The following is a 22,441-nucleotide window of genomic DNA, read 5'->3' on the forward strand; positions in this document are numbered from 1 at the left end:
ATTAGGTCACCTGAGTCACTCAGGTGACCTATTGCTACATGTATCTGTTTTCATTCGTCGTCGTGTGGGTGTGCGTCTTGCGTAAACTTTTTACATTTTAACTTCTTCTCAAGAACCATCGGGCCAATTTCAACCAAACTTGCCACAAAGTATCCTTGGGTAAAGGTAATTCAAGTTTTTTCAAATGAAGGGCCACACCATCTTCCAAGGGGAGATAACTAAGAATTAGTGAAAAATTAATGGCATCTTTTAAAAATCTTCTTCTCAAGAACCACTGGACCAGGTAAGATGAAACTTATGTGGAAACATCCTCAGGTAGCGTAGACTCAAGCTTGTTAAAATCATAACCCCCAGGGGTAGGGTGGGTCCACAATGGAAGATCAAAGTTTTACATTATAGGAATACATAGGAGAAATCTTTAAAAATCTTCTTCTCCAGAACCACTGGGCCAAGAAAGATAAAACTTATGTGGAAACATCCTCATGTAGTGTAGATTCAAGTTTGTTCAAATCATGACCCCTGGGCAGGGGAGTGCAATTACAAAAATTAGTTACTAGCCTGGGCTAGTGGAAGTAACAAAGTTACTAGCTCAAGGTTGACAATCATCACTAGCCCATTAACTACCGAAAACAATACATGTATAAGTATAACAAAAAGGTAAAAAAAAAAACATTTAAGTTGAAATAAATAAAACAAATAGTGGTTTGCGCTATGTTATTGTCAGGTACTTCTCCCTATTTTTAATTTTTTATCGAATATAATTGTCACTGAAACGACTGGCGATAGCAACACACAATACATATATGTTGAAAAGAATTAAAGATTATGATTTTACAACAAAGTTAATTCGTATATCAATTCAGTCGATGTAAATATACGTATACTTTCGTTTCAGATTTACTAGCCCGACAGGCTAATGCAGTATAGATTTATGATAGCCCAACCTCTAAAATTGGTAGCCCTGGGCGTTGGGCGATGGTAATTGCACACCCCTGCCTGAGGCAGGGCGGGTCACAATGGGAGATCAAAGTTTTACATGGGAATACATTGGAAAAATCTTCTCCAGAACCACTGGGCCAAGAAAGATGTAATTGATGTGAAAACATCTTCACGTAGTGTAGATTCAAATTTCTTAAAATCATGATCCCCGGGGAGGGTGGGGCCATAATGAACAATGAAATTTTTACATTGGAATACGTAGGAAAAATCGTGAAAAAATTATTTTCTCAAGAACAGCAAAGCCATGATTGGTTATATTTACATGGAAGCATCCTCAGGTAATATAGAGTGGGGCCACAATTTATGATCAAAGATTTACATATGAATACATAGGAAAAATCTTTAACAATCTTTTTCTCAAGAATAGCAAAGCCATGATTTGTCTTATTTATATGGAAGCATCCTTGGGTAATGTAAATTCAAATTTGTTCAAATCATGACCCCCTGGGGTAGGGAGGGGACACAACAGGTGATCAAAGTTTTAGTTAGGAATATATAGAAAAGATCATTTAAAAACTTTCTTCTCAAGAACAACAAAGCCATGATTAGTCATTTTAATACAGAAACATCTTCAGGTGCTGTAGATCACTAAATTTTCGGGACACTTCATTTTCGCGAGATAGTCACTGACTCCCTATTAACGAGACAGAATATCACGAAATGTGTTTGCTCTATATAATCTTTAGGAATACTAATATAAGCGAGAATGAAATTTTCACAAGCACACTGTCTCACGTAATTACGCAAAAATAAAGTTCTTGTGAATAAAAAGTGTTTTACAGTAGTGTATATTCAAGATTATTCAAATTATGACCCTCGGGGGTAGGGTGGGGCCATATTAGAAAATAAAACTTATAGGAAAAAAATCTAAATGGGGGACAGATTAGAACTTAATTTATGAGTTGTTACTGAATATTAGACTAATTATTTCGATGATCATGATCGTCCTATTTTTCTTGCTTTTGGGCAACAAATTAAGGTTCTTCTATCAGTTTATTTTATACTCTATGGATCCTCTATGGATAGTTGTTTTATACTCATGTGACCGTTAAGGCCCTTGGGCCTCTTGTTCTATGATACATCATGGATATCATTTAATTTCGATGACGAATACCAAGAGTGCAGACTGCAATGAACTTACAAACTAGAAAATCAGGCTTTCTTGCATTTTGTGGAGCCAGCCAAATGGCGCAGTGCACATTTTACACTAATACAGTGGCTATACAAGCTATAATTTGGGTCCATTAAAAATGAATTTGTAAATTTTTTTATTTGTTTACCGAATGAAATTATGAAAATGTTGTAAATCACACTTGAAATTGAACATGTGATTTAGATGGCAAATCATAATTATTGATTTTCGTTTGTGTCGGCATCCCGGTTAAAGTTTTATGAGCAAGTCCATTCCCAAGTAACTATAAGCTGTACCTGGACCCAACTTACATGGATGATGCATCTAGGGATGGACAATACTAGACTTGCTTCAGATACTGGATCTGACCTAAATTTTTCTAGATGAGTGACCAGGTTAAAGTTTTTGGAGCAAGTCCATGCATTTCCAAGTAACTAAGCCCTACCTGGACCAAAGTTGCATGGAGGATGCACCTAGGGATGGACACTACCAGACTTGCTTTGGATGCTGGATCTAACCTTTATTTTCCAGATGAGTAATTATTAGCCTTACCAGAACCAAACTAGCATGGAATGATGTATCTAAAGATGAACACAAGAAGACTTGCTTTTGATGCTGAATCTGACCTACATTTTTCAGATATGTGACCAGAGTAATGTCTTTGGAGTAGCTCTATCACTATATGACATGTTATGACTAAACTTGCATGGATGACGAAACTAGGGATGGACACTACCAGACATGCTTTGGATGCTGGAACTGACCTACATTTTCTTTATGAGTAAACAGTTTAAGTTTAAAGTTTTTGGAGCAGGTCTATTCCCATGCAACTATAAGTCCTACTTTAACCAAACTTGCATTGATAATTGATCTCTCACAGTATTGGTACAAGATTTACCTTACTTATAGATACACATGTACCATTCATTGAGCTTTGTAATCTTTGATTACCTATGTTTATATGTTGATAAAAAAAACTCAATAAACAGTTAACTTTTTTGTAAAAAGTATCACTAGTCAACCAAGAAACTTGTTTTCCCTTAGATCGAACACACGTTTTGGTGGTCATTTGATTACAGGCAAAGAATTGATTAAAATTTAAAAAAAAACTTCTAATATTTGGTTGATAAAATATTTCAGGAGGGATCATTTCAATGACAAAACAAAAGGTTAACAATGGTTTTCAAAAGGGTGTCAATTTCATTTGTTATCCTCCAAAACAGGCACCATTTATATAGTATGTTATGAATTAAAGCTTATGTATTCCCTGATCACATCTGTTTTCAGAGAAGACGAACGTCACCTTCGTCAGAAGCAGATTTTTACTGCCAGGCTGGCTTTGACCAAAAAGGTTTTGAGATCAAATTTATATCAGACTATAAAAGTAAGTTTATATTATTAATTTACTCTCAACATCTGTGGTTTTGTTTTGTAAAGTGGATGGATGTAGAAAGAATAATATTGCTTGAATTTCATATTTTTTCATTTATTTACATGATTATAATTTTATATGCTGTTAATTTATAGTTTTGTGCAAAAAAGTTTAAGTCCAGATTGATCTGTATTTAAATTTAAGTTTGTATATTTTTTCCAAAAAATTTTTTTTGTATAATTTTTAACATAAATGATGTTTAAACAAATTGGAAATACTGGGACTGATTCTAGAGCAATCCCCTAGTTACAATATGATGTCACACAAAGACACATTTAGCAGAAGACTTATACCTGGAAAATAAGATCTCAGAATCTGAATTGATAAATTTTTTTGTAATATTTTGTGTCTATAAGTAAGTCTTTTATTGAACCTATTTGACCAAAGTGAGCATCATGGCCCATGGGCCTCTTGTTTGAAGACAGTTTTAATTTTTAAAAGGTGATGTTGAATCTAAATGCTTTGATGTTTTAGACATCCAAACGGCTAGCTCAGATGTGGAAGTGGAATCGGACCCTTTTATTTGGGAATTCAATGGGAAATTCATTTGACAGTGATGATGATGATGAGATTAATTCAGGTAATATATATAAATATAATTATACAAGTTGCACTACCCAGTCTGCTGTTAAGCTAATTTCATGATAATGTCATAAAGAGGGATTTAATATTTATCATGTTTATTCACATGTTTTTGGACACAAACTATTTTTTTTTTATGTAATGCCACCATCAGTATCAATACTTCATAAAGATAGGCTTCACCCAGTCTGACTATTAAGCTAGATTTATAATAAGGTTATGAACAAGGATATATTTTCATCAAGGAGCAGTGGTCTAGCTTCCACTTGTTGAAGTGTCTCCTAAATTGTGCACATCATTGAAGAACTATTTATAAAATTTTCAGATCAATCAGCCAGAACATTGTTATAGCAAACATGCTTAAAATGAATTTATATGCTAACATTGAAGTGATTTCCTTCCCCATAGATTTAAAAGTGTTGTAAATGGAAAGTTTATGCTTATAAAGAATTAAATATTTTGGTCCCTGGCTCTTTGCTATTGTAAGCATGTTTTACTGTATTATTCCCTGTTGTTTGAATAATTAATTTATCTTTATTTTGTGTGATGCCATTTTTACCATATCTACTAGTGTTGTCAACGAGTACCTAGTTAACCGGTTAATCGGCAAACAATGCGAGTATCAGATAGTAAAACTGCTACTCAGTTACTCGGATATATAGACAAAAGTAGAAAAGAAATGTTATTTTGTTAAGAAATGAATCTACACCTCTACCATTTTATTTACCGTTATTTAACGTTAGACTTGATCTAGCGTTTCACAAACATGACCGATTTGTTTTGATAACACTTAGTTTTCACAGTTTATCTAATTGATGGCTTTGATTGCCAAGCGGTATACAATGTAGAAAACCTGGGTTAATTATAATTAACTCACTTATACTGTGCTAGTCCGCAGTACAGGATTAATTTTAAACAAGATGCCTCCAGAACCATCAAAAGCATAGATTCCGAAATGTTTTAAAAGAATTTAAATCCGAAAGGTGTAAAATATGTAAAATGAAATTAACATACACAGAAACGAAACTAAAGTAACATTATATTTAGGACATCCGCAAAAATTGCCAACTATTATAGGATATTCAAGAACAAATTCATTTAGAAGCTTTATTTTGTCTTTTTGTAATTAAAAATAAACAAATGAAATGCATCTACAGTGCATTTGCGTTTGATATTGGCCAGTATGTAAATGTTAAACATGGAAATTGTTATGACGTTACATATATTACAGTTATTATTGAATACATACCATGAGCAAGGATGTTTAAAGGTCTAAAAAAAATCCATCTGTGTAACCGTTTACTTGATCGGAAAAGTAAGCGAGTAACCGGTTACTAAAAATTGTCCGATTTGACCACACTAGTATCAACACATAATTATAAGATTGGATGCTGCTCGGTTCGGATGGCCAGAGTCATTTTTATGACATAATTGAAGACATATTACTGGCATTTTGTTTTTCTCACATTACTTGAATTCTTGGTTGTCTACAACAAAAATATTTCAATTGATATTTGTAACAGAGATTTAATTTGCAAATTTAAAAATAATGTTACAGTAGTTAAGAACTGGAATTAGTTTAAAAGTAAGAAGAACTGGTATACATAGCTAACACAATGAAGCATCAGCAAAGTACTGAAATTATGAAGAATAAGAATCAGAGTGAAATGTATTGAGCATGGATGAAAAGAAGTGACATACTGTAGTGAATGAGATTGAGTGGCCTTTTGCTTTTACTTAAGGATTTTCCAAAACACTGATTGATTTGTATTTGAGAATAAATTGTAGTATTATTATGAGATGCAAATCCAATTTAAAAGCTTCATCAAATTAAAGACAGACTGAATTATATGTCAAAAGAATGTGAAATGGCACTTCATTTTGAAATAAAAACATGATTTCAACTCAGAAAAACCAATGGGGTACAAAGTAAACAAACTGGAGTGACATACCTAGATTCTCTCTAATGGTCTAATACATGTATGTTTAATTTGGGATGATTATTTTGATTCCTTCATTCCATAGCAACATTGATGTGAAGCCAGCAATTTTTTTCATGCCACGTACAGTATCTAATAATCTCTGCATTAGTCACATACCTCAGTATTTGTGTCAACGTTTTGAGTTTCTATCTTTAACTTTAAAATTTATCACGCAGATGTAGTGTCAGAGGACAGTAATTGCACACGTAGTGATTTTCCTTCCCAGAGTATATTATTTGCACACACATGTAGTGAGTTTCCTTGTCTGCTTAAAATTATCACACACATGTAGTGAGTTTCCTTGCCAGAGTACATTATTTACACAGATGTAGTGAGTTTCCTTGCCAAAGTACATTATTTGCACACATGTAGTGAGTTTCCTTGCCAGGGTAAGTTATTTACACTCATGTAGTGAGTTTCCTTGCCAGAGTACATTATTTACACATATGTAGTGAGTTTCCTTGCCAGAGTATATTATTTACACACATGTAGTGAGTTTCCTTGTCTGTTTAAAATTATCACACACATGTAGTGAGTTTCCTTGCCAGAGTACATTATTTGCACACATGTAGTTAGTTTCTTTGCCAGAGTACATTATTTACACACATGTAGTGAGTTTCCTTGCCAGAGTATATTATTTACACACATGTAGTGAGTTTCCATTCCAGAGTACATTATTAACACACATGTAGTGAGTTTCCTTGCCAGAGTATATTATTTACACACATGTAGTGAGTTTCCTTGCCAGAGTGCATTATTTACACACATGTAGTGAGTTTCCCTGTCTGTATACATTTATCACACAGATGTTGTGAGTTTCCTTGCATTGGTTTATTTTCATTTTCGATCAATGTTTGGAATCAGCTTCTGTTTCAATGTTATCGATTATAATCAGACACCAGATTTCTACTTTACAAAGCATAATTTTGAAATTTTAAATTCAAAAGTAATGAGGATCTTTTATCAAGTATATTTTTAGAATCTACAATGTACACACCTAGCTTAATTAAAAATCAAAACAAAAAATGGGGGTTAATGTGCTTCTCTTGGCGGTATTGAGCATTTAGTTTGACTTTTTTGCACTGTAAATACGTCTTACACATAAATCAATTTTTAAAGTTTTTCCTCCAATATTTTTTTCAAATTAATTATGGGAACAAACGCAGTCTTATTTCACCTTGAATAGGTGTATTAAAATTTGTGACAACAAAAATTTTTCAAATTACTTCGCAAGTTCAATTATTTGACCTTTTTGCACTCAGAAAATATTTTTCTGGCATTAAAAAATTTAACAAGCAATAAAATATCTTGAAAGTAATGACATTTTACTGAATTTAAGAAGAATGGTTAAAAGTATTTTATATATTCAGAGAAGAAAATTAAAAGTGGGGGTCTGTGATGTTAATTTTTAGATATTACCAAAATAGTGCTAATTTTAAGCTTAATTTAAATTACGGCTATTTTTTCTGGATTTTCACAATATATTTGCTATACTTATCAAATATAATGATAGAATTCATGATATTTTATTTGATATATAATTTAGGACCAGCATAAAACAATTCATGGCTCAGAATAACTCTGTGTGTAGGCTGCATGGAAAAATAGGAATCCAAACTTAATATACTTTAATTACTTTGAAAGAGAAAGAAATGATCATTTTCTTCTAAAAAACCTTCCGCCACAAAATATACTGTACGTGTACATAAATTGGCGTATTCAAAATTTAGCGAAATCACTGGGTTTTGAGGTGTTGGCGACATCACGAATTAGCGCTATAAATGTCTGTACAGTATATTATATTTATAAATGATTTCTTAGTGGTATTCATGAATTAGCGCATTGTTGTCTGCGCCAAGGGCCCCCTAAAATATGAAGCCTGCTTTTTTAAGTACACATACAGTATTTCCTCACTTAATGCTTTTGGTATGGAGTTTTAACTGAATATATTTTAATTGGTATTGTAGAATCCAAATTTATTGTAAGAACTAAAACATTATGCAAAAGTGGAAATACAGGTTAAGACAAAAATCTGCTCAAAAGCTCAGGAGCATTTTACTTCTTCTGGAGAACCACTTGGCAATTTTAATTTGTTCAAATGAATGGTGACCAACTTTTCAAGGAGAAATAGCTATGAAACAGTGAAAATTTGATTCATATAAAAATCTCCTTTTTATAAACCATTGAAACTTATGTGGAAGTGTCCTGACATGGTATAGATTCAAGTTTGCATGTTCAAATCTGACTTAATGGGGTAGGTGGAACCAGTATGGAATCAATATTTTTTTTACATCAACATATAAAAAAATGTCATAATAAGATGCAGTCATAACATGGTAGTTTGTTCAATTGTCTTTTTGTAATTAAAAATAAATAAATGAAGTGCATCTACAGTGGGGTAGGATAGGGCTACAATTAGCGGTTGAAGTTTTTCATTGGAATGTATTTCACAACAGGACATTGATTAGTGATATTAATGTGCTAGCTGTTATCCTCAGAAAGTGCTGTACAATTTTTTTCCCAATCATGGTGCCTAGAGGTACCCGTAGAGTGGCACAACAATAGTGGATTAAAGTTTTTTGTGGGAATATAAAGGAAAAAATGTTTAAAATAAAAAAGAAATGAACTTTTTTTTTAAATACAATGTATTTTGTGATAAAGAACAAACAGCAGCATTTTTTTTCTTCCATAACTGGTACCATTGAACAGAGCCATTCCACCAAAAATGTTAATTATTCCTAGTTTGAGAGCATTAATATTTTTGCATCAAATTTTGAATTCATCTATTTTTATGAGGAAAAAATTGTAAAATGCTAAGTTCAAAATCTTTGGGATTGGTATTTTGACTACTTTGTATGGACATTCTTTAAATAGTGCACTGTGCACAAAGGATGACTGCACTTAAGGACATGCGAAATTTGCGACAAAATAAACTTTTAAAACAAGCATTTTTCTTTTCATTGCAAGAATGGTCAACATCCAATCTACAACTTTATGTAATTACGTTTAATAAAAGTGTGTATTTACGAAGTTCGAATCTGTTTTCAAAGGCAGGGGTCATCACAATTTCATGAATCTCCATTCGATAATGAGGACGCCCACTTTTTTACTGACTTTATACATAGTCAGCGCATGTTTGTCTATTGTTCTACGTTTAACAGTAGTATATTTGCATAAATAATAATGTGTCAAAAGGAGATTGATAGACAAACATGTGCTCATGGTTAAAAGGAAAAAAAACTGCTTCTTCTTACATTCGCTCTCTGTGTTGTAACCAAGGATTGTGACATGCTGAATATTATAATTCACCATGTGATTTCTTACCTCAGGTAACTTTGTGAATACTAAATTCCGTCACGTGACTTGTAAGGTAGCATGTTTGTGCTAACTAGGACATTGTGTTCGAACACGTTAAGTCATCTGGCATTGATATAAAGTCTGCTTTAATTACATTGACGTGCTCATATTGTTAATTTCGTTTTGAAACCTTTATCAGAAGTGTATTTGTGCCACACAGAATGGAGAGGGAGATTGGAAGGAGTGATCACGTTCTTTTTTCCAAACATGTCATTGTTATTTTGTTATTTATCAAGTCTAATTTTAGACCCATTCTTACAATGTTAGCTCCACCTCTCATGCATACCTAATGTTCAATCAAGGGCAGATAAGTGTAAATTCACTATATTTGGAAAGCAGTAAGGACAAAAAACATTGAATCATTTTATTGTATCACAGTCTAAAATCATTTTAAGATTTAAATTTGGTTCCAAATTGACAGGATTCTCTCAAAAACATACAAAAGTGAAATAAGGTTTAGATATAAAAGCAACAGAAGCAACCGAAAAAGACCCAAATATAGGCATTAAGTGCAGTCATCCTTTGGTTGAGAATGCACATTTAGTTAAGTATTTTAGTATATCCCTATTTGTTCAACCTATATATACTGTCCTGTCTGTCCACTTTATTTTGCAAGTCATCTTAATATTTAAGTGGTAGCCAAAGAAATTCATTTTCAGGTGATTGATTAGTTTTTGTAGATGTGTATGAATTTTGATCTCTCCCCTGAAGCTAAGCTGAAGTGAAGTGATAATTCTGTTGAACATGAATTGTTAGATATCAAATGAATTCCAAACTTTAAGACTTCGTTTCAATACGAAGGGATATGTTAAGATTCAAGCATTGATTGGTGTATACAATTAAAAGAATGTCTTTGTGCTTGCATGATGAACTGGGTTGAAAAATTTTGAAAATATTAAATGTTTCCCTCAGCTTGTTGTGATCCTCCTGGACATCCAAGTGTTTTCGACATTGATGAAGATTTTGTCACTCTGTCTCTGTTGGACCAAACCAAGAAATGATGGTTTTAAGAAGATTATAGGATATGTCATAGAATACGAAGACCCCACCACTGGAGGCAGGCTAATGACTACCCAGTAGATGAGTGTGTTTATGAGGGTGAGTAACTGATTACTTGTTGACACATGTATCTTTCTTATGAACTAGTAAGTGGATTTACATGTCCTTTTGTTGCATGTAATTAGTATATTATGGCTGAAAACTGTGAAAAGATGTTTTACGAAAGTGATTCTTGAAATTTGTTTTGTTTACAAAACTTAAATTTGAGAATTTTTTCATCAGTGTAGGGATTAAAAAAGGACAAGGAATACAACTTCCACATACGGGCCAAGAATCTTGAAGGTTTTAGTGAGTCTAGTGATGTGATTGGTCCCATAACCCCCATTTCAAATACAGTAAGTATATTTGAAAAAAATTATAACATTTTAAAAAACAATTACCATATTGTACTTTAATTTCAATTATTTTTTCTTTCACATTTTTAAACTTTTATTTTAGCCAAGGTTTTGCCACCTGGTGTACCAGAGGCTGTCAACAATTCTATAACTTATCTGAAATGGGAACCACCTAAGCATAATGGTGGCTGTAAAATTACAGGTACTAATTTAAAAGTAGAATAAAAAAAGGGAAATGTTGATCTCTGTTCAAAACACATAAACACTGTAGCAGTTGATAATATTGATTATCTTTGTAGACTACCTTGTGGAAGAGAGGTTTAAGGGAGCAGAGATGTGGTTTAAGTGTAATGAGTACCCCTGCACTGACCTCTCTTTACTGTCACCGATCTTCCTCAGGACTCAGAGTGGGAGTTAAGAGTTACAGCTGTTAACTTTGCTGGAAACTGTGAGCCCAGTCTGTGCTCACCAGCATACAAAATCCAGGAGAAGATTGGTATGTTGTCAAGTTAATAAATGTATAGTACATTATTATGGTACTAGAAAAAAGATTTGGAGGTCAAATTAAACCATAATGTGTATTTTCTTCTCAAAGCCCATAATATTCTCACTTTACTGGTCAGGAGCTGAATATTATGTGAAAGCTTCCTGATGTAATAAAGATTTTAAATTATTCAAAAAATGGCCTTTGGGGTTGATGGGGCCAAAATAGGGGATCAAAGATTTACCTTGAAATATATACATACATTTATGTACTGGTTAAAATCTTTATGAATCCTCTTAAGAACAACTGGACCACAACAAGTATTTTTAAACCTTCTTGTAGCTTCCTTATTGTTCAAATCATGGCCAAAGGGAGGAAGGAAGCCCGGGGGGGGGGGGGGGGGGGGGGATTCAGAGACCCTTTAGAGTTAGGATAGGGTCATAATATGAGTTCACAATTTTGCATGGGAAAATTAAGGAGAAAAACTCTTTATAAACATTAAGAAAAGCTTCTTTTAAGTTACATGGGAAATGTTGTATCCCATGGGACTCTTCTTTGCATGCACATAGTAAAGGCAAAAAAAAAATAGATAACCCCTATTGTATTCATAAATTTGAATCTTACTTTTTAAGAAAAGTGTTATTTTCCAATTTAATATCTAATTTGAATGTTTTGACAGAGTCTTTTGCAATTGAGCAGGATGAGGAATCACACCAATCATTTGTAAATGAAAGCAGCAGTCATGATGTTGTCAATGAGAATGGTAATCTATATTTATGATGTTGTTTGGATGTTACAAATTAAAAGTTAACCCAATAAAAATGAATAGTCTTAAAATGATAATTTCTTTTTTAGAATTTTAAATAGGATATGATACAGGGGCACTTTTAAGTGATGAAGCAGACGAGTATGATGATGGTAATGATGATGAATCATACCATCCTTCAAGCGATGAAAAAAGCTGTGATGAAGATACCATTAATGATCTTGGTAATAAAGCTGAAAACAGAACTTTCTTAAGCTCAAGTAAGCTTTTCTGATCAAAGTTTGTCCATTGTCCATCTCCAGCGTCATTGTTGTTTCAAATTTTCAGCTCCTTCTCAAGAACCACTGCGTCAATTTCAACCAAACTTGCCACAAAGTATTCTTGGGTGGGGGATTCAAGTTTGTTCACATGAAAGGCATCACCCTATTTTAAGGGGATATAATCAAAAATAAGTGTAAATTTGATGGCATCTTTAAAAAAATCTTCTCCAGAAACAATGGGCAGAGTTGTTTACTTGTACAAATTTTTAGTATTTCCCATGAATCTTCGAGTAAAAATGTGCTCTACAGATTCACGTTGAAAATATACAGATTTTCCCTAAAGACGGAAAAAAATCGGAGTCGTTCCCGAAATTTGTCAATCAGTTTGATAAAGAAGCTTGTTGATTGAAGTGGTCTTATCAAAAATGATCTAAAAACAATATAATTACGGCAAATGTAAAATATGTAAGCAACAGTAGACAGCATACGGTGACATGCGCAGTTAGTGCTTAGCATTTGTATAACAAGGGGTTCTTCATATAAAAATGTCTAATAAGCTGGGTTGCATTTTTACTGACAAACTGCTCAAAATACTGACAACTTCTAGAATACTGACATCAATTAGAAAAGTTAAACAGGTCTGAGTGGGCCAGAAAAATTTTTCTCCAGAACAGCAAAGCCATGACAAGTCATATTAATACAGAAGCATACTCAGGTAATGTAGCTTGAAGTTTTATCAACTAATGACCCCTGGCAGAAGGGTGGGGACACAATGGGGCATAAGACTTTTACATGGAATTATATAGAAAATGTCTTTAAAGGCCTTCTTCTCAAGAACAGCAAAGCCATGATTTGTTATATTAATACAGGAGTATTTTTCAGGTAGTGTACATTCAAATTTATTCAAATCATAACATCAAGGGGTAGGATGGGAGAAGTAGTTTCAGGTTTGTTCAAATCATCACCCACAGGGCATAGGGTGGCACCAATTGTATAATTGCTCAAACTTTTCAATACTGAACTGATTTCTGCTTTTCTCTTGCAAAAGGGCTCAGGTGTCATGGACCATGGGCCTCTTGTATAAGGTGTTATGTATTACATTGTACAATATGTAGATTGTTTAAAGTGAATTAAAATTATGTCAGAATTTCTGTCTTGAATTTTAAGTATGAGTGTTTCTTTATTACAGTTAAGGATTAATTCCATAAGTTGTTTTTTCTCCAGACATGATCACAGTCTGATAAATTGACAAAATTCATTTTAAATAAATTACTTTCCTTTGCATCACATTAACATGATGTTCATTAGCCAGCATTATAAATTATAAATATCTCCATAAGGAGCTTAAATAGAGTGTTTCAATCATGCCTAACAGATTGAAGTATGGAAAAACAACTTTCATACCTCTTCATTAGGTTTGAATGGGTAAGATGAGGCCATAATAGGCAATCAAAGCTTTGCATAGGAATATATAGGGGGGAAATGTGCAGGGCCATTGTGACTTGGGTGAGCCATGTGGCCCATTGGCCTCCTCTATAAAAATAAAAATGAATCCCTTTTGTCAATACATGTACATATATAATAATTTCAGATATGCCCAGTAAGCCTCTCAAATCTGAAATGCAGCAGAAACAAGCTGCACTTGCAAGTGACAGTGAAAAGGACAGTGAATGTGAAGATGATCATGATGATGTCAGCAAAGTTTTACCACAGTCAGAGAAGCGAAAGACCAGTTTTTTAGAGGCCAAAAACATGGTCTGGGAACTATGATAATAAAAAACATTCATGTCTCTTTTGTGAGAAGTTTTGCCAGCAGGCCAATTGATGGTATGCATATCATATAAGCCCATAGCTCTTTAAGTACAAAAAATTGTGAGATTCGTTTTTGCATATAGGTTCAGGATGGAGCTGAATATTGAAAAAATATATCCTATAAATTTTTTTTCATGGACATGTAGCAGACAGCTGTTTGCATAATTTAAGCAAGTAATTATTTTTTAACCAAAATTTGTGAAATTTATCACTCATGACCCATTGTTCATGCAAGGTTTACCTATTTATTATTTATATTGACACTGCAACAGGCCCATAGAACCCCCCCCCCCCCACCTCCCACTTTTTCTGAGTATAGTATTTTGCTATAGTAAAGTATCCTTTATATCCTGGTTCCCCTCCCCCCCCCCCTTTTTGTTGCAATAAGGTCGGTTCAGTAAATAATGTTTTTTTTTTTTTGCTTGTCAGATATTTTTTGAAGTCCCCCTACTTTTGAAACCCTTGCTATGGGCTGTAAATTGAAGTTTTAAAAAATCCTTTACTGGTGAACATCTAGCAGGCAAACTAGCAGGCATAAAATTAAATATGAAGATTATGAATATTAATCAAACTCAAAAGTCCATTAGAATAACCCATATTCGTAGCAGAGCAAACATGGACCTCTAAAATTAATCTTAATTAATGCTTAGCCCTCTAATTGAAGGCTTCTTAATGTTTCAGGCCCATGAAAAGGCAGAGTTAGTCATAAATTAAAATGTTTTATACAGTATTAGCCAGTATACCTTATCCTCTTTACTTTTGAACTTCTAGGAGTTCAGCTGCATCAATATGATAATAAATATAGAATTCTTGTGAAAATTTACGATTTTTGTTACATGGGTCTAGATTTCTAGATCCAGGCGGTTTTGAAATGACCACAGCCTGAGAAATTCATAATACTCAGGTAATAGTCAAAGCCTAGGGCCTTTTGTTGCATTTTAAACACAGGAAGTTATTAACTGCATAATATTTATATTTCTTGCTTGGTTGTCAGCTTTAAGCTTAAAGAGTTTTTTTTTTTTATTTTGAAACTTGTATGTTGTTTAATGCACTAAGAAAATGCCACTATATTTTGCACAAATACTGACTGATTGTCCTTGATTGTTCTTCTGTGAAAATAAACTTATTTTGGATACCTTAAAAATTAACAGCAAGAAATATCTATTTACACTTGGCTTATACATGTGTATCTTATTTCATGTCAGCATTCTTTTTATGTACTTTTTTTGTATAGTTGATGCAATTAAATTGTTTCATGCAAACAAACCGTCTTTTTTGTTTGATCTTTCAAAATGTTGTAAAACATTTGAGCAAAGGGATAAGAGAACTAAAGGGTGCTGTATGAACTGCATTTCGTAAAAAATCATGGTTTTAGAGAACAACATATTTGAGCAATGGGATTTTTAAATGCTGAATTGGAAAATGAAATGATGAATATGAAATGATAGAATGTTATGCATAAGAAAAACAATGAAGTGGACTTTCCCCACCAAAGTAATTTCAGTTTTTTGAAGTCATTAAATTGCAAGAATAAATAAGAGGGATCATTATTTTCCCCCTTATTTCAGGTCCGTAGAACGCGGAGGCCACCCCCCCCCCCCCCACTTTTTCTGAATATACTATATTACTATTGTAAAATTTCCTTTGAATGCTGGTTGTGGTGTCATCCACATAAAAAAGAACGAGATGTTATTACATGAACAGTAGTTAAGTAATTTGTAATCCTATAAAATTCTTGTTAAGAAAAAAATAAACTCTTTAAGATCATAAAAACATAATGATTGCATTTAAAATTGGGGAACGATTTTCAATTTCTACTTGTCTTACTCAATGCAACAGGAAAAAAACCCCAAAACGAATATTCTTGACGAAACAAGTCTTGAATTAACGCACACTCGGCAATTCATTGCCGTCAGCGACGTAAAAGCAGAGGGGAGGGGTAGCTTGGCCTCTCCTTTTTTCAAACTTAAAAGTTTTATTTTTAATTTACTGTGAAAGTGTTCATTAAAAGCCCCCCCCCCCCCCCCACATACACACACTGTTTTGTTATGTATCTAAATGCGGTCATTTTATTGTAAAGAAATTTTTTGGAGGGTTCACAAAAGTTCAACCCAGCAATAGGATTTTCGACTTTTTGAAGTTAACCTATTTTTCTTGCTTGCCAAAGATTTTCGGGTATTAAGTTGTATTTTCTGCCCCCCCCCCCCCCCCCCGACTTTCAAAAACGATGTTACGTGCCTGGCCGTTAATACTTTTAAATCTTTGTCATGACTGTTAATTTATTCTTCTCATTTCATTTGCTTTATATTAATCTATATACAGATGCTGAAAGCCAATTTTTTATCTTTTAACTTTGTCGGATATCCTTTGACAATTTTCTTTTCTATAGCATACAGATTTCAAGCAGACATTGTCATGTATTTTCGACAATTTTTTGGAAAAATTGGTGTTTTTACGGGAAACACATTCAAAATTTTATTAATGTAGTGATTTTCTTGTATAATATCTTACAAGAGTGTTTATGTACTGAGTTTCCTGTGTGTGTCCTGGTAACGCCATGTAGTGACTTGTCAACTTCCGGTGTGTGATTGAGCAAATTCACGTGACCAAATGTAGTGACTTTTAGGTGAAAAATCATTTTTTCATTATTTGAATTTTCATCTTTCTGAACCTCATTTGCATATACAAAGACCCATAGAATCACAGTTATGGTCTGTTTATCTTGTTAGCATTGCTGGAACATAGTGTAGTGACTTTCAGGTGTAAAACCTCGTGTAGTGAGAATTGCGGTTGTACACGTACACACACACACACACACACACACATTGCAAATTTCAAAAATCACACACTAAGTGCAAAGTTAAAACAAGCCATAGCCTAAATTTATTCCCATATTTTTTTCAATTTAAGAAATTGAAAACAACTATTCTTTTCTCTACGTAAGAAATCGAACATTTTTTTCTACATAAGAAAACGAACAACATACGATTTACATGTACTTTCGACAGAAGCTATACATCGAAAATCCCGTATCCTAAAAATAACCTTAAACACCTTTACGAAATTACTTCGGAAATACAGTAGTTATTTTGAAATAAACATTTGTCAAATATACACAACCCTATGTATATTTATATACATATTTACTCAGATCATGTATTACTTACATTCAAGAGGTCCTAGAACTAGGTTGGACTTTCGTACATGTAGATGGAAGACAGAGCTTTGCTTCAAGAAAAAAAAACCCACATCTGGCTGTTGTTTTTCACTGCATAATAATAATTCCAATTTTTTGTAATCGCCTACATCTTTGTTACTTGAGTGAATGATCAATCTTCAAATAACTGTTGAGAGCAACACAACGTGCCTTTATGACGTCACGTACATTGAATTCAACCGTGTTCAAACAGAAACTAAAATCCGCGAAACGTTAGTAGTTGTAGAAGCCGTTTAAATACAACGAAAGAAAGGACGGAATTTCATTATCTTGTATTTATGTGTATCTTTGTGAAAGAATACACGCATTTACGTACTACGACTGTATGTACATGTACATGTATATCCATCGAGCCTATGCAAGCATTATTCCGATCAGCAAGCATTATTCCGATCATTTATATAATGATTGAGTATGCGTTCGTCATGGGAAAGTTTTTCTTGCGTCTTTTTATTAACCAGTAATAATTCAATAATTTAATAAATAAAATTGATTTTGACCTATAAACAATTCTAAAACTATCACTTTTAATACAGAGGCGTTCAAAAGATTGAAACATCGTGAAATAGTTTATGATAAATTTTTTAAACAAATCCTAAATACAATGTGATTTCAATAGGACACGAGGCTTGCCACGGTAAATGTGAATTAGTGCGAAATCTCTTCCTTATGATGAATGTAACAGAGACTGGAAATCGACCTGCGGTACCTATAAAATGCTAATGAACTCCCAGAAACCAGAGAAATACAGAAGACAATGAGCTGGTGGAAAAGTCACAAAAGAAAACACTGGTAGAGTGTTTTTTTTAATTTTTTCTTTTTTCTTTCTTTCTTTTTTGTTTGTTTGTTTGAATGTTAGGGATCGGCCAATTCATTAATTCTGGAAAAAAGGGGGGGGGGGGGTCTTGCAGATTTTAGAAATAAGTTGTCCTTAAAAATGATGAAAATTAATAATGTCCGATTGTCCACTAGCGAGAAAATAAATAATCTGCCTCTGACCATCCTGGATATAAATATTCTGTCTTAATTTTGAATGTTTGAAAATACATATTAATTATAATTAATCCAACTGAGGAAAAAATGCCACCCCTGTTCCAATAATATCTATAGTTTAAACAATAGTTTAAACTACTCAGTACTTGTTAATCCAATTGTTCCAGGACATAAACATAATCAAAATAAATGGTTGTCAGAATATATCTGAAAAAATTATCGTAAATAATTTTTTTAAAAAAGTAATTATGATCAAATTTTCTTGATTACTTTACCAACACTACTTTTTTTTCAGGTATACACAGGCTTTAACTTACAATACAGACCGAAGGAAAAGAAAACGACAGAGGAGCAAAAACTCTTTTAATATGCCCCTAATGTTTATATTTTGCAGGAAAATTTCTACCATTTTTACTACCAATTGATATTTCTATTTTATTTGATTATTTGTGTACGGTTTGTTCGGAAATATTTCATTCATGTTGGAATATCACCAAGTTCCCCGCAGTGAAATGATGTGAATTTTTATCAGGTACTAAGCACATACAGTACGTTGTAGACATATAGCAGTTAGGATCATTTTCATGCTGGCATCCTTTTAATGTATGAAATGAATTTACATCAAACTAGTGTAAAACAAAAATCAAGTTTCACTCACAAGAAATTTTTTGCGTCAATTATTCTTTAATGTATTAAAAATTACTTGGCTGCATATTATTAACTTATTAATTTCAAATGAATCTGAAACTGTTCATCATTTTACTGATCCATGACGTGAAAATTGTTAACGACCACAATTCCTTATTTGATTAAAAAGCTTGTAAAAGTCAGCCAAGTTCTACATTGAGAGACTGAGGGGTCAACTTATGCCTCCTCTGAAAGACCATAGAGTTGGCCAATGCCTGCATTGACTGACTGTGGTGTTGGCCAATGCCAGCATTAACTGACTGTGTAGTCGGCCAATGCCTGTACTGACTGACTGTGTAGTCGGTCAATGCCTGCATTATCTGACTGTGGTGTTGGCCAATGCCTGTATTGACTAACTGTGAAGTTGGTCAATGCCTGCATTGGCTGACTGTGGTGTTGGCCAATGCCTGCATTGACTGACTGTGGTGTTGGCCAATGCCTGCATTGGCTGACTGTGCTGTTGGCCAATGTCTGCATTGACTGACTGTGGTGTTGGCCAATGTCTGCATTGACTGACTGTGGTGTTGGCCAATGCCTGCATTGGCTGACTGTGGTTTGGCCAATGCCTGCATTGACTGACTGTGTAGTCAGCCAATGCCTGCACTGACTGACTGTTTAGTCGGCCAGTGCCTGCATTGACAGACTGTGTAGTCAGCCAATGCCTGTATTGACTGACTGTGTAGTTGTCCAATGCCTGCATTGACTGACTGTGTAGTCTGCTAATGCCTGCATTGACTAACTGTGTAGTAAGCCAATGCCTGCGTTGACTGACTGTGTAGTAATCCAATGCCTGCGTTGACTGACTGTGTAGTAAGCCAATGCCTGCATTGACTGACTGTGTAGTCAGCCAATGCCTGCATTGACTGACTGTGTAGTAAGCCAATGCCTGCATTGACTGACGTTGGAGTCGGTCAATACCTGTATTGACAGGCATAATCATTCAACATACATGAAGCCTGCATTCACACTATGTAGTCATGAAATTCCTGCATTGAGGAATTGAGAAATGTTTATAATCTGCATTTGCATATAGTTGTGCAAATTGTATGGCATTGCAACAATGCAGGTAAGACGATGGAAAATTTAAAATATTTTCAGTAAAAACCTCTCGATCTGGAATTTCAGTAAAATTTGTTTACAAATTCAGCTACATTCTGTTCGAATTTGAAAAGTTAAATTTTATCATTTCAATTTTGTGCTTCGGGACAATTTTTTGTAAGTTGAAGAATGAGCCATTAATAATCAAACCTTGAAAAGATGATATTTGAATAAAAAAATAGTTTAGACAAAAAATTAGTTGAGACTCTGTTATATACAACTTTTTCAAGAAGACTGTCTCATTATTCATTTTAATGTTATCATTGAACCAGAGAGTTTCTTTTAAAAATTATTGGTTCAATTATCCTTACATCTAAATTGAGCCCATCTTTCGAAAATGTTTCTGTAAAAAATGGTAATGATGACCTTACATGTAGTCTATTTAGACAACCTCTGGTAATTATAAAATCATCCAATTCTACATCATTGAGGTAAAATTGAATTATACTTCTTCATGAAAAAATGTATAGAGAAAATGAACAGTATTCAAGCTCAAAAGAACATTTAAACAATACAAATCAGGAGCAAAGCAAACGCGGATCTCTAAAACATCAGAGGTGGGATCAGGTGCCATGGACGAGTGAGCATCCCCTGCCGACCAGACACAACTTCCGTTTGCTCCTCATGATCGAGAAATAACGGAAAAATCTATACACAATTCAGTGTGTAAAGAATGACCTAACAATTAGTATGAAAAACGTCAGTCAGCATTTGACTTAATGATAGATTGTATATGCTGACAAGGTCATTGTATCGACCATAGATTTAACGAAATGATGACCCCGTTTAAGAAATTGTTCATACTTAGAGCATGCTCTTGCGTATCGAATCAACTGGGAGATATAAACTGCGTATGCAGGTGATAATGGTATATTGCTGCATAAGTAAGGAAAGTTAATGATTGAAAAGTCAAAGATATTAAGTTTATCATAAAGTTTAGCTGTTAGGTTACAATTAACGTCTTTTTCTAGTAAAATATCCATATATGAAACAGATGCGTCAGACTCTGTGGTATCCTGTATTTCAAGCTCACCGGTTGATATCGTATTCTGAAAAAATGGAAATAACAATTATTAATTGGCAATACGCAGTCGATATATGTAACTGTCGAGTTGAAGGCCAAGGCAAGCGTTTTCTTCTTTTCACGTATAAGATTTTGAACAAATTTTTGCTTCGTGTGAGTACGAAAATAGGTCTGCTAATAACGGGGCGCAATTGGTACCCTTGGGAATTCCAATAGACTGTTGGAAGACCTGGTCTCCAAGAATCACATAGATATTGTCAATCAGAAACTCAATCATCTTTTTAATATTAACTTCAGAGTACTTGTGTGTACAATCAGAATTTTTTTAACAAAATAATTTTGCAAATGACCAATGACAAGATATGAACATTTATGATTTCCATTTTCATTGAAAAATCAGCTGTCAATGATATCAAAAAGCCTGGACTTTAATTCATCGTGGGGAATGGTTCTATATCAAGTTGAAAAGTCGTAAGTTTTTATGCTGTTGATTTTGGTAAAAATTTGTGATTTCAAATTTTCCAAAAGTTCCTTGGAATTTTTAAGTATCCACATCTGATTTACACCACTTCTCGAATATATTGTTGCACAGTACTCCTGGAGTTCCTCCTTCACTGCTGTTAATATTTAAGTGATGAGTAGAGAAAGAGGCTTCGTAGAACATTTACTGGAACCCGCTTTGTATCTTTGTTTGTAAGGATTTTTATGAAGTTTCGAAATCCAATATAGATATGGTAATTCAAATTCATGTTAGTTGTTGGGAATATTAAAGATATTCAAAACTGACATATGATTTTGAAGAATTTCCTCCTTAGAAAGGGAGCTATGGGTATAAGTTGGATTACTACTCGTAGAATTAAATCCCAGTTCCTCTAAAATACAATTTAAATAATGAGCCTTACAAACAAAGACAATGTTGTTACCTGCTTTGTCAGCAGGGACCAGTACATACTGATCATGTAATCTATCTAATTCTTTTTTCATCTCTGAATTATTGAAATCTGAGGAAACACTGTGTACAGTTAGCACACCTGGGACATATAGGAATCGTTTCATTTGGTACAAAACAGCAGTTAAGAACTAAAGTTTGGTTTCCTGGTATGGATAAGGAAATTGAGAAGTATGTGAACTCATGTCATAGATGTCAGATTACCTGTGCACTTCAAAAACCAGAACAAGTTAGTCCGACACCCTTGCCAACAGGACCATGGCAAGAATAGGC

General features: G+C 33.6%; 1 protein-coding gene and 1 long non-coding RNA gene across 3 annotated transcripts in view; both read left to right on the forward strand.

Annotated features, from left to right (window-relative positions):
• The window catches only part of LOC133193090 (B-cell receptor CD22-like), a 239,232-nt gene that overhangs the window by 50,745 nt on the left and 166,046 nt on the right, over window positions 1-22,441 (forward strand). The window lies entirely within an intron of this gene.
• Window positions 4,092-14,128, forward strand: LOC133193287 (uncharacterized). 2 transcript variants are annotated; one of them, XR_009721888.1, is made up of 8 exons: window positions 4,092-4,143; window positions 10,397-10,582; window positions 10,766-10,878; window positions 10,982-11,080; window positions 11,178-11,374; window positions 12,042-12,125; window positions 12,218-12,352; window positions 13,980-14,128. It is a non-coding gene; the product is annotated as an uncharacterized LOC133193287 (long non-coding RNA). The 2 variants fall into 2 exon arrangements; XR_009721889.1 differs by having other exon boundaries at window positions 10,771-10,878.

Source organism: Saccostrea echinata, unplaced genomic scaffold, assembly GCF_033153115.1.
Source record: "Saccostrea echinata isolate AGI-Se365-2 ecotype Australia unplaced genomic scaffold, CSIRO_AGI_Sech_v1 ptg000027l, whole genome shotgun sequence".
NCBI lineage: Eukaryota > Metazoa > Mollusca > Bivalvia > Ostreida > Ostreidae > Saccostrea > Saccostrea echinata.